This window comes from Haliotis asinina, chromosome 13, assembly GCF_037392515.1.
Source record: "Haliotis asinina isolate JCU_RB_2024 chromosome 13, JCU_Hal_asi_v2, whole genome shotgun sequence".
NCBI classification, from domain to species: Eukaryota; Metazoa; Mollusca; class Gastropoda; order Lepetellida; family Haliotidae; genus Haliotis; species Haliotis asinina.
The window spans coordinates 25229672-25245978 of record NC_090292.1 but is presented as its reverse complement, the minus strand read 5'-3'; the positions used below and the strand labels follow the sequence as shown (position 1 = coordinate 25245978).

General features: G+C 39.0%; 1 protein-coding gene across 1 annotated transcript in view; it reads left to right on the top strand.

Annotated features, from left to right (window-relative positions):
* Positions 1 to 3474: 3474 nt before the first annotated feature.
* The window catches only part of LOC137259804 (CDC42 small effector protein 2-like), a 34175-nt gene continuing 21342 nt past the window's right edge, over positions 3475 to 16307 (top strand). The window contains exon 1 of the mRNA XM_067797419.1: positions 3475 to 3581. The gene's annotated coding sequence lies outside the window, so the exon portion shown is untranslated. The remainder of the gene's footprint in view (positions 3582 to 16307) is intronic.

Below are 16307 nucleotides of genomic sequence, written 5' to 3'. Positions count from 1 at the left end.
AACTTTCAGACATAGCTATCCCGACTGGCTAGCAAAATTTGGAAAAGAAACTAGCGTCCAAAAGAAACGCCACCAAATATATTGTGTCTGGTCTAAAACAATACTTAAGCAAAATGTGGTGACACTAAATGTTTTATTGTAAAAAGCAATCATTTGGCAACAGTATAACAAGAAGAAAAACGACGCAGCTCGTTATCTAATTATCCAGTATTCGATCACCAATGCAGAATCAGCTTGGAGCTTTTACAACTTTCCGGGCAGCTGCCAAAGCGTTTCTCGTCAATAACTGATTTTTGTGTTTCCGAATATGACGTCCCAGTTATTCCAAATGTGCTCATTTGGGGACAGATCTTGAAGAGCTGGAACTTGCGTTCGTCAGTAAAGTTCACTTTTCGCCAGTTTCGCTGCTACCAGTGTGATACAGTCCTGGTTCACCTCAATCTGGCACGTCGGCGCTGGTACGTCAACGTCATGCCTTTGAACGGTCGATTGGCACGGAGACCATGAATACGGGGTCGTCTGGCCTGGATGTCCAATGCTGTTGGCTTTTGATGACGTCATAGTGACGTATCGGTTCCTCTAGTGCCGTAAATACCAGTCCTCTTTTTGGGTAGTGATCTTCAGTCTACCGCTCTTTCTCTCTACAGTACTGCCAGTCCGTCGTAGACGTGTGGCAAGTCTTCCGACGGTGGATTTGCAGCAACCCATGGTCCTAGCCACATGCTCTTGTGTCTGCCCCATCTGTAACAGACCTATCGCTCTCTCCCTCTGCTCTGCTGTTAAACGAGGCACGTTCCAGATTGTAAATCGATTAAAATGATGTAAGAGAATAAACCTGGTTAGCTATTGTACTCTAATTTGATACCGGTAACTTTGTGCACAGTTTAAGTTTATTCGTGCAAATTCGTTCGTTTTGTTTTGTTTTTTATGGGTTTTTCTTTTCACAAAATACGAAATCAAGTTCAAGTGTTCCCTGGGAAAAGAGCGATGTGTTTTTCGCTATTTTCATACGGACTGACAATTCTTTTGCCAATTTACTGTCGGTTTTTTTTGTTTTATTTTAATGGCGTAGCTTTTGGTCGTTAGTTTATTTCGCACATTGCTCATGATGCCAAACTGACATGGCGTTTCAGTTGAAATAGGCCTCACTGCTTACCTACCTGGAGGGAACGATGAGGTAGCTGAGTGGGTAAACGGCTCTCTCGTAACGCCCAAGACCGGGTTCGAGTTTGAGCATGGTTATAGTGTAATATATGTATTAAATGTGCTCGCGGGGTCAATTGTTGCCTTTGCTCATACGGCTAAACAATCCTGGCGTTTCACGTTACAATCGCTTAATGCGGATCATTAATCCCGATTCTAAACGATTACAATGTCATGTGTATCGTGAAGAACCACACTCATTTTGGGATGTTTAGTATTTTAAGAAGAAAAAATATATTTAGGTTAATTTTTCAGTTGCAAAAATTTAAAGGTCTAATTTAATCTTTTGTGAAAACGTTTGGCAGTATATCGCTTTACATTTTTTACATTCATCACATTAAAGTCGGTAATGATTGACGCGTACAAGACAAGCGCTTAGTCTCTGAATATATCATTTGTGATTGTAACAAATAAACCTCTTTAAACTGAAAAGGAGCCCGTGGGAGACCAGACATTCACATCCTGAACCTGGAGAAATTTAGACTTGCTTTATTTAGTTCTTTAGCATTGCAGAGAGGGCTGTAGTAGTGTACATATTCTGGTTCATGTCTGTTAGACAGACTAGAAACGTACCTGGCACCATACTACCTGTAGTTCGATTTAGACAAAAATGCTGAGTTTTTTCTATGGGAGTGGCGGCTGCTCTTGATTTCTTTTAGAAGTTGGAACCGCACTCATTAATAAATAATCTATGTACTCCAACTACATTACGTCGGTCTGTAAATAACTGAGTTTGGACCAGACAATCCAGTGACTGATATAATGCACATTGATCTAATGGGTAATTATGATGACATGCATCAACAAACTCTGTGAGCCTGATCAACCGACAGTCGTCTAAACGCATAGGCAGTTGCCCGGGGCTCCACGAACATACGATACCCATGCTATCCTGGGTAAGTAATGACCTGCTTCCAGTAAGTAAATTAATATTTCAGTGATTTACTAAATTATAAATATTTGTAGTTTATCGAACAATTACATTGTGATTGCCGTGAGCGCTTGTGCAGATTATGCCCAGAGGCATAGGTTTAGTCCTTGGTCTTCAGCCTGTAGTGTTAGGACGGGTACAACAAAAATGGAATCATGTACCAGCATGTACTCATCCGAATCGGAATCGCGTGTCCAGAAAAGTAAGAAATATAGCGCTTCAGTAAACTTTCTGAATTTTCTATCTCGAAAGCGTGGCAGTAAAACATTGAAACTGTCGTCTGTGTAACCCAAATAGAGCGCAACACAATTACTTACATTCTTCGTTGAAACTTTTCGTTCCCCGTATTGTTACTATAATTTGACTACTCCCTGTCTCATGTGTAGATAGCTTACATTATTAATAACCTCCATTAATCGGACACTACGTCAACAATGCGAAAAAGACATATTTTAACTGCTCGTCATTATAGGGTACCCTTTTCCGGGTACTCGATTCCTAGAAATAAGACTCGATTCCAGCTGGACCCGAAACGGATTCGAGTATCCGAGTATCTGTCCCGGTCCTATTGTCCTGTTGAGACCACCCACGCAGGGTTGTTGAAGACCAATTCTTTAAACGTTATCGAATGAATACGTTCAAGGGTTGTGAAAATCGGGCAGTCTGGCGGCCAAGGCAATGGTTCCTTGCTCTGAGGACCGGGGTCGATCCGTAGCTGATAGTGTTTGGAGCAGATATGGCTTAATATATTGCTGGCTGTGCATGGAATTTTGCCAAATCTTTAAGAAATACGGATTTGAGTAACAGTGGCATTTAGAAGCTGGCATGACGAAGTGGGGCATATTTGTATGGACAGATAACTTCTATATTGTCTTTTGGCTAGATATGGGTGTTAGGATCTACTGCAATAAAGTGTGGGCGAAATTTTATGCAGCCTTCAGCAATATTCCAGCAATATCACAGCTGGGGACACCAGAAACGGGCCAAACACACAGTACCCGTTTGGGGAATTGGGGAAGTGAACCCTGGTCTTCGGGGTAACGGGCAAACTCTTCAACCATTGGGCACCGTCTCTGCAATCAGTAAATTTAATTGTCTACCCATAAAATAGTGCTCCTCTATGTTTAGATAAACATTCGGTGATAAACAAACGAAACAGTAATATCAACTCATTTGCCATGACGACGTCAAATTAATATCAATCTTGATGACAGAAAAGCTCTTATGGAAATATATTACGGTAGTCGATAAATCATGTTCCACTTCGATCCACACTTTACATTTACCCAGCCTCTCGCATGTGGCGAGAGTTATCAGCGATATTCGCCGCTTCTGTCATTTCCGGGTTAGGTCAGTGAAATCTGTCATGAGTATGGATGAGCGTTGCGTACAACCATAGCCTCCATTTACGTGCATTTTACTCCAACGGGAGACAGACATCGATAAGGTAAGTGGAACAAGTTTTCTGAACTGATTGCTATTGTACTTTTCACTTTTCGATTTCACGAAACGGCTTATGTATGGGAAACAGATCGTAGGTCGCCATTTTCGGAAGTAAGCTAGATGTGACTCGACTGACTTCGAGGAAAGGGCTTGGCAACTCGTGAGGTTAAAATAAATGTGTGAATTTTAATCATCAGTCTTGAATAACGTAAATTTATCCATTGTTACCAACGTGTTACAATGTTGACCGGTGGAAATGATATCAGTAAATATTTGGGAGGATGTGGAGGAATTCCAAGATATATTCAGGTATCCAGTTACCTCAAACGTTTTTTTAGATTCATGAGTGATAAGAATGATAAGAGCTGAGTTGTGGTCTCTCAGATTCTCTTTGTTATTGTCTGTTGAGGAATGCGTTCTCGTGTCTGCGCCAAAAAAGCCAGGCATATTTGTCATAGATGTGTCATTCCGTTATAACACGTTACAGGGAAAAGTTGATTCTGTATACCGCGAGGTCGTATTGTATAAATATTCAAAATCATGATTATGAGTGGTATTGCCTGAGGCATATGGTATGGGATAAGTGAATGAATCTGTGATGATATTCCATTTTGTATTTAGGTATATTTCTATATTCCAAGTTTGAGTTTAAAAAAGTAAAAAAATAAATAAAAAGATTTTGGATGACACTGTTGACAGTGGGTCATTGTCCATAATATTCAGATAATAAGCAAATCTGAGACTCTGTATTCTGCTGTTCTCTCTTTTTTATCAAGTGAGATCAACACTGGAAACCATATCAACATGCTGACATAGTATTGTAAATTATCCAATCCCATTCCCTGTTACAGTGAATTCACTCACTTAGCTTGTAGTTCCAGTGTTTGAAATAGGTTTAGGGTGTGTATCTACAGGCCAGCAGTATGTTGATGAAGGGGCACTCAAGGGGCACTTCATTTTGCCAGGTCCCAGTCAGCATTTTCATGTTGCTGAAATTATCACACAATCACCAGATTCTAATTAGTATTGAACACACGCAATCATTATTGCCAAGAATAAGCAAATTAAATGTCTGTTTGAAAATGCAATCCATTTTTCAATCCTTCCATATGTAAAGTGTTGTTGTCTTTTAACATAAGGATTGACAGGGAGACACGTGAAGATCCGGCTTAGAATTGGTCTTCAGTAACTCAAGCTTATTGTGAGAGGCAAATAAGGGGATCGGAGGGTGAGACTCGCTGACTTGGTTGTCTTTGAGTCACAGTTCACTAGATATGTGCTCATGCTGTTGATCGCTGGATTGCCTGGTCAAGACTAGACTACAGACTGGCAACTCTTAGCTGGCATATTGCTGAGTGTGGCATTAAACAACAAACCAACCACTGACAGAGAGCTCTGAGCGTTTTTCTCTTGCTTTTCATTCAGTGCTCAACTTGCTCACCGAAGGAACAATTGTCTAAGTATTCCTCCATCTGTCCTTGTGCCCTATCTTTATGCTTGATGGGGTTAGAACATCACAGATTTGCTGTAATTCATCATATTTGCCACCCCTGCCGTAATTGAACTTTACCTAAGTTTCAGTGTAGACGAATTAAGTGAAAGGAGCTGCCTTATGTGCCTCTCCAGCAAGATATGGTCATTTCTTTCTGAATTCGATTCAGCTTTGCTGCTCAGTTGTCAGTTGAGCATTTGTGGTTTAAATTGATAACGGTGACATTGACCTTATTTTGTAGGTCATGGAAACTCAATGCAGTTTGATTTTATTAATGATAACCTCACTAGTCAACATGATTACTTCCTCTTTGTGATGGAGTAATCCCACAAGTGTGGAAACAGGTGCTTTATGAATGTCCATTGTGATAACATGGATGCATCAGAGATTCCATGAAAATTGTAGTTTGTCCAGTGGTGTGTAGTAACTGAAATACTTCCTGTCAAAGTGACATCGTGAAGATGTGGGCTGGCATTGATCTTCAACAACCCATGCTCGTTGTAAGAGGCGACTAACGGGATCGGGTGGTAAGGTTCGCTGGCCTGGTGAATACATGTGATCATATCCCAAGTGTGTCAATTGATGCTCATGCTGTTGATCACTAGATTGTCTGGTCCAGACTTAACTATATATAGGCCAACGTCATATAGCTGGATTATTGCTAGATGCAGCATAAAACTGAACTAAAACAATCAGTTTAGTCAATTCTGACAATTTTTACCTTCTTTGTGACAGTGGGCAATAATGCTGGGAAAGCGATTTTTCATTGTCGTAGGGCAGAAGCTCGTATTTAGGAAAATGTACCTACTTCCTTGAGGAGAGTTATACTTAGGTGACAAAGTCAAACTTGCTGAGTCAGCCAATTTGCACCAGTGCAATAGTTTGTATATTATATACATTTATGTCTACTGCTTACACTTCACTTAATGAAGGGGCAATGTTTAGTCATTATAGTAAAGTAGGTCCTTGTTCCTCTTCAGGGAAGTAGTAGGACTTGAGTTGTACTAGATCCTAGCAACTAGTGACATCATTCTTTCAAACACTGTTCATCTGTGCTGATACTTACATGTTTCCCCTTGATGTAGAAAACCTGCTTATGTAACACAGTGTGAAGTGACAATACACATAGAAAACAAACCCTGCATTGCTTCTGATGCAATAAAATCAACTCGTGAAGGTCTTGGGGTAGAACAGGCCTTCAGCAACCCGTGCTTGCCATAAAAGGCGATTATGCTTGTTGTAAGAGGCGACTAACGGGATTGGGTGGTCAGACTCGCTGACTTGGTTGACACATGTCATTGGTTCCCAATTGTACAGATCGATGCTTGTGTTGTTGATCCTTGGATTGTCCAGTCCAGACTTAATTATTTACAGACCGCCGCCATATCGCTGGAATATTGGTGAGTGCGGCGGAAAACTAAACTTCCTCACTCAGACACTGCTATAAAATCACTAATCAAAGCCATACAATTCAGGTTTAATATAGGTAATAAAGGTAACTTTCTGATTTCAAACTGATTCGAAAATACACATGATAATTCTTTAAAATTCAGACTTAGACTAAGTTAGAGGCATAAAATTAGTTGAAAATTGATTACTTTTTAAATTGTTTGTTGATCGAAGCGGAGCTCAGGCACGGTGGCCATCTTGGAGTAGCCCCTGATACTTTATAGGTCAGTTCTGAGGGCAGTGCTGCGCATTCCAGTGGAGGTTTAAATGATTTTAAACAAGAAGACACAGTCATCAATATCCCCAGCATTACCTCCAATTTCAGTCAAATCAAACTTGTTGCCATGGAAATGTCAAAAATATGTTATTCAGGATTCCAAAACTATCAAAAGGCACCAGTACACCGCTAGACCAATCTATGTGTCAAGTTTGGTGAAGAAATATCGAACAGTTTTAGAGTTCTGCTCTGGAAAAGATAAATCTGCACGGACGGACAGGGTGCATTTTAGTACCCCCAGCAAAATGCGTTTTGGGGGATAAAAACCGTGTGGGGGATAAAAAATGAAACAATACACACTGACTGCTCCTTCCGACATGGGTTGGGTTGGGTGGCCTGATTTTTTAAAGCGTCCACATAGCATGCATAAGACCATGGTTTGATTCCCTTCCAGGGTACAGTGTGTGAAGCCCATTTCTGGTACCGTGATATTTCTAGAATATTGCTGAAACCAATGTAAAAACCATACTCATTCATTATGATGTCTGCAGTAATGACAAGTTTCAACGAGGATGACAGTTTGAGTATGGTATGCTTGACTTAACTAAGGCAAAGCTGAATGTGATCGTCTTCCAATGAAATTAATTTAACATTAAAACAAGGTTGTACAATACCCACTCATTTCTCATTAAGATATGGGGGTGGTGGGGCAGCACTCAGCTATTGTAATGTTATGACAGTATACGTTTGTTAAAGTACAGGAGGTATGACAGTCGTAGGACTATGATAGCTTTGTGAAACAGGTCCCAGGTGCAATTCCTCACTCAGGTGAGATGTGTGAAACAAATGTCTTGTGTGATTAGTGTAGTATCACTACAGGGTGCCATTTTTATTCGAATCTGCAGAAATCTCTGTATTTAATTGCAAATCAATTGATCGTGAACTTTGTTGGTCCCCATACCCCTAGCTGATATTCAGTAGAAATCACTTCACCTGTCGCCATCCCTGTGTTAAAGCTGTGTAAAACCCTGCTCACTCACTCACTCACTCACTCACTCACTCACTCACTCACTCACTCACTCACTCTTTCACTCACTCACTCTGACATCTGTTTCCTGAAGGTGAAATTTCAGTGTGCTGACTTAACTACAGATAGGTAGATCAGTTCCTAAGGCAAGGCAGAATGCAACTGTGTCCTGATGGAGGTAAAATAATAAAAATATTTTAAACAATACATGCTCACTTCTCATTCTGATGTCTACACTGATGTCAGGTTTCAAGAAAGGCGACCAATTTTTCTGACAGATTTATGGCAAATTGATAGATACTGCTAGCCGCACAGATAACAGTTGTGCATATTCAGCACCCAAGGCTTCAGCTTGATAAAGTGTGAGCGTTCATGGAGTCGCTCATCTATGGCAGTCATGTCCTGGGGCTATTACAGATGGACTCAATGACTGCCTAGATGCAGCAAATGACTGCTTATCACAGATTAAGGGATTGTGATAATGGATTAACAATAACTGATTAGTCTTCATTCCGGAATTTCATTTGTCATCGCAATTTTTTAAAACCTCAAAATATCCTCTTCACATGCATGTCCAGGATGCCAGGGGACACCTCACTCCCTTATTCAGAATATACATGGCGACAGATAATGGCCATACCGATGTACAGCTAAAAATAATAATGCATGACATAATATAAGATGTGAAGCATATCATATGTTCATATCACCTTTGTACGTTCAACATATTTAAAGTTAAAAAACTGAAAAACTGTTTAATATTAAACATAACAAATCATGTCACTAGTTAACTCTCATACAAATATATGAGGTGTAAGTACACCCACATCCTTAAAAGTGAATCTGAGGCGTTTACCTAGCAGTCATAGAGAATCCATTCTATGTAATGACTAATGGTCATGATATGGCAGGTCATTCTTCCTCCACCCTTCTCCCCTTCCATTGTTCTCCAGCACCCACTTGATCCTTTTCTCTCACTACCTCCTCGATGTTGTCAAAGTCGTCCTTTCTCCCCTTCTCTTCGTGTGTGGATGTTTTTCCTCTACACACCTTCTCTTTTCTTTGTCTCCCTCCCTACCTGTCTCTCTTCTCTTCTCTTCTCCCTACCTGTCTTTCTTCTCCCTCCATCCCTCTCTCTTCTCCCTCCCTACCTGTCTCTCTTTTCCCTCCTTCCCTTTCATACTCTTTTATATTCTTCTCTCTCATTTATGTGTCTTCCACTCTCTGTTCTTTTCTCTCTCTGACTCAAGCTCTTTTTACTTCTCTCCTTCCTTTGTTACTGTTTCTTTCCCTTTTCTCTCCCCTGTGTCTCTTGTTTTCTTACTCTTTTTTTGTGTCTATCTTCCTGTCTCTTTCTCTTCTGTCTCTTTCTCTTCTGTCCCTCTCTTTCTCTTGTCTCTTTCTCTTCTCTCTTTCTTCTCTCTTTCTCTTCTCTTTTCTCTCTCTCTTTTTCTTCTCTCTTTTTCTCATCTCATTATCAGTCTTTTCTCACTCTCATCCCAAATATCCTCCTCTTTTTTTTCCCTCTTTATACATCTCTCCCTCCTCCTCCTCCTAAATGCTCCTTTTCTCAACCTAGCATCTTCTCAAACCTCCCAACCCACCCCACATCTCCTAAAACCTCCCCATCCCCGCTCCAGGGTGTACATGACACATTGTCACAGAAAGTCATGTGCTAATGGCGCATAAATCCCATGACTTGTACATATCTGCAAGTGAACACGCATGTCTGCCTAATCTTCCAGAATGTCCCTGTATGCAGGGCGACGACACATTTCCTTGTTTCAGACTTAATCAGGTTACAGGTTATGTCACCCATTTTGTCCAGGGATGCTCTGTGATATTTCATCCTGGTGCACCAGATGAACTGAAGACAGCAATCCAAAAACTATATTTTATTTCATGTAAATATACATTATTGAAAAATGCTTGTGCATCTTATCTGAAATAAACTAATAAGTGGTATTGCTAAAATCCTTCCGAAATCAGCCTAAAATTGAACTCACTGCTGTAGTCACACTGTCGTGGCAAAACATCTTTTGAGTAGAATATGTGCTGTTTTTAAAGATGAAATATTTCATTCACGGGTACATAAAGTATATTGAACAGACAGTATTCTTGAAGTATTTTTATTTAGTTTTTTTAAACACGGCACTCAGTAGTATTTCAATTATAAACCAGCAGCCTCCAAATGTCTTGGTGATACTGGATATTACTTAGGGCTGGATTTTATTATGGAAAATAGAGACTGATAGTTGATAACTTAACTACTGCAGGGGTTCAAACATTTTTTTAAAAGTGACTTGCCACAGGGCAAGTGACTTCAAGAAAGTAACTTGTCCCGACTAATTTTCCACTTGTCCTGATTTTATGACACAATGTTTGATGTTAATGTTTACTGGACTATTTATCAAAGAGTGATAACTTTCAAAGAATGATAGCTCTAAATAACTATTGTTGCAAAATGTAATAGCTACATTATGAGCAGACATGATATGAAATCCAAGTTCATTTGCAGTTTGAAACCATAAGTGGAAATTATCTAATAGCCCATGGGCAAGTTAGATACCATTATTTGTTTGCCCGAAATGAAAACTGACCCGTCACTCTGTATTGTCTGATTCAATTACAAAAGAATTTGATCCTAGTGAGTGAGTGAGTGAGTTTAGTTTTACGTCACACTCAGGAATATTCCAGCTATATGGGAGCTGTCGAGTCTGGACTAGACAATCCAGTGATTAACAGCATGAGGATCGATCTGTGCAATTGGGAACTGATGACATGTCAACCAAGTCAGCGAGCCTGACCACCCAATCCTATTCACCCGTTCCTGTGAAACCAGAGTTGGTCACAGGAAAATCAGATCAATTAAAATGTCATGGTCATTAGGGCAAAATAAAAAAGGTGAAATGTTTCTCAATTTTTTTTGTGTGCGTAACTATTTCTTATTGCCAGTAAACAGAAATTATCAGGTAAGGTACCATTATTTGATTGCCCGAAATGAAAACTGACTTGTCCCGGGCATCGGAGGATGTGATTTTCGAACCCCTGAAACCCATGTGGCAATGTAGCCTAATGAATTCTTAATAATGGCTTCTTTTCTTTCCCTCTTAAACATGTAGCAATAAATAAGTATATCAAAACTCCTTCCACAAATCTCAGACCGCCTCTCACACCTCCTGACTTGTTAGAACACATACAGGTGTATTTACCTTGATGTTTTACCTTAACGAGCGAGAGGGAGACAGTAGCAAAAGCTACAGGTTTTGTTAGTGTTGGACACACACCTGTCCTGCAGTGTTTGTTCGGAGTCGGTTTGAGAACACAGAACATGCTGACAACAGAACCATGCCAAACTCCATGTGTTTTAATTGCTATTGATGGGTCACTGGAGGTATTCTGGGTCGAAACAGGTCACTCGCGTGCTTGTCGTACAGGCATCTTAATAGATCCGGCAATCAGGCTTAGTGACTTTAGGGAGACAGGGTTGAAATAGGATGCTGTTGTACTTGTCGTTTGGGCATCTTAACAGATAAGGTAATCATGCTTAGTGACTTGTAGTAGTTAAAACTAAATAATGAAAAATGACGTTTGCTAATCAAGTTGTGAAGCCATAGTTATACCAAGGGCTTAAATTCATGAAGTGCACATGCTGAGTGAAAAAAAATGTCAGAAAAGTTTTTCTACGAGTTGGAAGTGTTCCTGTCAAAATCCTTCTCGTTTTTGCCTTTGGGTGTTGCTCCTATTGTCTGCGGCAGTGTTGATTTGCTTGCAACTTGTCAATGCTGAGATTTCTTGAGTCAAGTGAGTCCTGTACACGTGATTTGTGAGTGAGTGAGTTTAGTTTTACGCTGCGCTCAGCAATATTCCAGCTATATGGCGGCGGTCTGTAAATAATCGAGTCGGGACCAGACAATCCAGTGATCAACAGCATGAGCATCGATCTTTGCAATTGGTAACTGATGACGTGTCAACCAAGTATCAACCGATCCTGTTAGTCGCGTCTTACGACAACCATAATCGCCTTATATTACAAGGGTGGATCGCTGAAGGCCTATTCCACCCCGGGACCTTCATGAGTCTGGTTGGTGGGTGGGTTAACTCTGCACTCAGCAGTATTGCAACTATATGTGGCGGTCTGTAAATGAAAGTGTTGGGAATTGGTTAGAATCTCATATTTCATCATGTTGATGATTGGTTCATTATAACTGAACAGTCATCGAAAATAATTGGCTATTAGCATCATCGATGACATTTTCTTGGTTATTTACGTTAATGCTATGTTGTCAAGTGTTGTTTGTGTTCAGTTACAAATAAACACGATCTATTGATTAGTTGTTTTGTCACTCTTCTTAAATCTGAATTAAGCAGACCACCACTAGTAAACAATTGAATAGGGACCAGACAATCAAGTGATCAACAGCATGAGCATAATTCTACACAAGTGAGATAAAATGACCTTTGTCAACTAGTAAAAAAAAATGTTTCTTAATTCTTCACAATGGAATGGGTGTTCAGAATGGCATCTGAGCAAATGATTGTTGTCAGAAAGCATGAGTAACATCATGCTGCTGAATTGGAGAGATAGAGATACATCTGATACGATGAGCAGTCAGCTAGCTCACCAAACCTGACCACTTGACTTACATGACAAACAGGTTACTGGAGAGCAAATCAAACATAGAATCTCTCCGAAGGCCTTTCTCTTTGAATTTGAAGAATCTAAACCAAACATTCTTCTAGAGCTGTATCAATTGTATTATTTGCAATAAATAACATGAATATTAAATTTTGTGCTGGATTGTTATATTGAGGTCATGTGGTCATGAAGTCCTTTGTGTTATAGCGAGGGATGAGACTGGGATGTAAGTGGACAATCATCTGTGTTGAAAACAGGAAGTTAACCAGTTGCTAACTTGTCACTGACGTCTGCCCACAGTGGCAGGGGGCCATCTCATGAGTTAAATGGCAATTACATATCTCTATTAGGTGTGTGGCAATTAAATGGGATAAATACATGTGATGAATACATGAGATAAAAACTCTAGTTTGGAGTTTTTGATTTCTGAATCGTGACAGCAGGAAAGAGATGATGACTTTTTTTTTTCCAAACACAAAATCTTCCGTCACACCTTTGTGTGTAGTGACCACGGAAATCCGGATGCGATAAATGGGTGAAAATAGACATCATGCCAGGATAATCGCCAAATTATTTCACCAGAACCAGAATTATAGTTATGGCATTATTTTAAGGACAGTGTCATAAGGCAAAGTCTGCAATTTTCCGCGAACTTAAATGTAAATGAATCAGTCTTGAGATTCGTCTAAGGAGAAAATATTTAGGGGGTGAGGTCCTGATTAAAAGGTTTGTTCATAGTACAACTCCGGTTCTGAGGAAACCATACAAACAAACCAACTTTACAAAAATATTGGCAAGAACTCCTACCTCTCTCACAGTTCCTCTGGATCAAAGGCCAGCTAAAGGAGGTAATAAAATTATCGGGCCAAGCAGTAGATGCATCTAGGGTATAGTGAAGATTTATCGTAACAAATACAATGGAGATATTGATGATGTAGCCAGGTTGTCAGGTTGTTTTCATTTTACTTTATGCTGGAAACAATAATAAAATAATATTAAATAGTTCAATTATCATGCACATTTCCCCATGCATAAGGCAAGTTCGAAGCCCAAGCTACCTGCGGGGGTGCTAGAAGGTTGATGGTTACATGATTTATTCCCATCGGGTACCCATTTTGTGCAGGGTGAACAGAGGCAAGTTTGAACAAATTTCACTTGCCTAAGGTGACCACACCTTAAGCTGTCAGACATGATCACCCATCACAGGACTTTTCAACAGGGTCAGCCATTTTGTGTAACAGCAGTCATTGATTCAGTGTACTTCAGTTATTTCATGAAATTTCACTTATCTACAAAAGTGGATCAGAATTTCAACGTCACTTATTTGAACAGTTAAAACTATTGTGGCAGCGATTGTTGCACTTCAGTTTGGCTTTGAAGCATTTACACTTGTTTGTTTAACACTTGCAGTGTCCAGAGCAGCCACAAGTCACAAACCACCTATAGATGAAGTGAAATGTACTAAACTATATAGATTGTTGTTACAGCAAATTACACAAAATAACTGACACATTCATTTCATGAAAATTGAAATAACTGAAATTTTTAGTCGTTTCACAAGATGACTGATTTCACAATCAGACTGTAACATATATATGCATATAATTCTTGAGATGCCCCCTCATTGCAAGCCATATGAGAATGAGGTATGTAGAATGTTGACTATCATCTGTCTGACATTTTGACTGCATGCATTATCACCATTATACAACAGAGAAGGAACAAATACCAGTTATTGGGGCGCCTTTGTTAACACAATTGTTGCACAAAACTGTATTGTATTTTCTTCCAGGTCAGGGAGCTGCAGACTGATGCCTACATAAAGAAAATATAAAATTATCATTTAAAATTATTTTGATAAAAACTGACTTAAACTAAAAAGGAGATTCAGTGAAATGGATCAGCCCTAAACGCAATTAGAATCTAGACCTGCTTCTTTTCGGGGAATTTACATCAGAGAAGGGTCTGGATGGAAAATTGTATGGTATGAGTTTATTGCTGTAAAGTCAGGCTGCATGAAAATAATTAAATGTTTCTCGGGAACATTTTTTTCAAAAGTGATGATCGCAGAAGGACTTTGTTTTGTTTTGTTTTGATAGAAAAAATGTGACGAGGGAGGAACACATATTTTTATTGTCTCTGAGAAATACAGCTTGGGAAGTTAAGCATGTGTTAAAATGAGTTGTAGATTCTGATTAGTGTGTGTTAAGAGCAGTAGACTCAGTCACACTCATTCTTACAGACGCTGATTCTTATTGTGGACGAATGGACGATCGCGACGTGGCAAAGTCAAAATTATTTTTTTAAAATGACAATAAAAAATTGTTACGCGCACAAATAAAAGTGACGGGCCGATGCCTGAGAAACATTACACTTTTTTTATTTAGCCTAAGGTAAGGCTCTAAAACTAAATAATTTTGATAAAAACAGATAATTTTCTTATAAAATTTGACTTTGGTACTATGTGTAAAGCATATTTCTTCTCTGCCTAAAAATGGCATAAATTATCACTGACAGTTGGAGGGCGGCAGATAGGGTTGTATTGGTGTATATATGGATAGAAAATATGCACAATAGAGTAGGAAATAGTTCAGAAAACGTGAGAGATGCGCATAGTAAGGGTGTATGTTGTTAGAATCATTTGCAGAGGTATATATCTAAAACATATCAATCTGATTTCATACAGTGTCTGTCTTTAAATGATAGCAACACATTGGGTTCCCCTTGTCATGTTTTTTGAATCTCCATTGCTAAGGAAACCGTGTTTCGCAGTTACATGTTACATGTTACACTGTTACATGTGATTGGTCAAAATTGTGCATGTGTATGTAAACATTGTGGCACAGAAACAAATCACAAGTTTCTTTAAGAAACAAAACTTTGCCTTGACAACGTAAATGGTCAAGTAGTCAAATTGCTGTATGAATAATGAACAGTACGAACCAGTATAACTTGTTTGTCTTGTCATAGTTAGTCTCCATCAAATTCCATCCTGTACTCTAAATGAAGTGTTAAGGTTTTCCAGTGCTCCTGTGTTGAAAAGTAAGGAATAACGAGCACGTAGCAAGCCATTTTTCGTGCAAGCCCGATAGATTGCACAGCTATATATCTATATATTTGGATAGTATTGTGGGCTTGCACAACCTTTTTAGCAACAGTCATGTGTTAGCTGTTTTTTTTTTTTTTTTTTTTTTTTTTTTTTTTGAGGCCAGACCAATTCTATTGACTTAAAGATTTTTGTCCTCAGAAAAGCTAAAGGCAGGAGGGGAAAGAAATTAATACAAAATCACCAGTCAAGTAATATTCTTTCTATATACAATAAATACATTAGGATTTTTTTTTTTTGAGCTGGTAAAATTAATTTTTAGTCTTTATCTAATGTTTGAAAAAATACAGCAGGCGGATCTGTAAAATAAGAAATACAATTCATAATGGTAGCTACACCCTTGAGTAAGTACTCCTGATGTTGAAAAATTATCTGGAACCCTGCTTGGTGTGATCATAACCTTGAAAAGGTTTCAGGTTATTTTGTTTTGTTTTTGTGTTATAAAGGTGGTTTAAAATACATACCTGGACCAGACAATCCAGTGACTGACATCATGATCATTGATCTTGGTAATTGGAAAAGGATGGCATCTGTAAACCACGTACTGAATCAGACCACCTGATCAGCTCCAATCAAAGCATCAGTTATAAAGGACTATATCTTACCCTGATTTTTCAGATGTTGAAAAATGTGTAAAATTTCTAAGAGTTTCTGATATAGTTTTGTAAAAACCTGTATTTGGTGCCCATATAATTTACTGCAAATAGATGGATACTCGACAGTTCTATTAAGGCAATAAGGAAAAAGATATCAGCATTGTATGGAACACAAAAGTTGGACCCTTGAAACATGAGCTATGT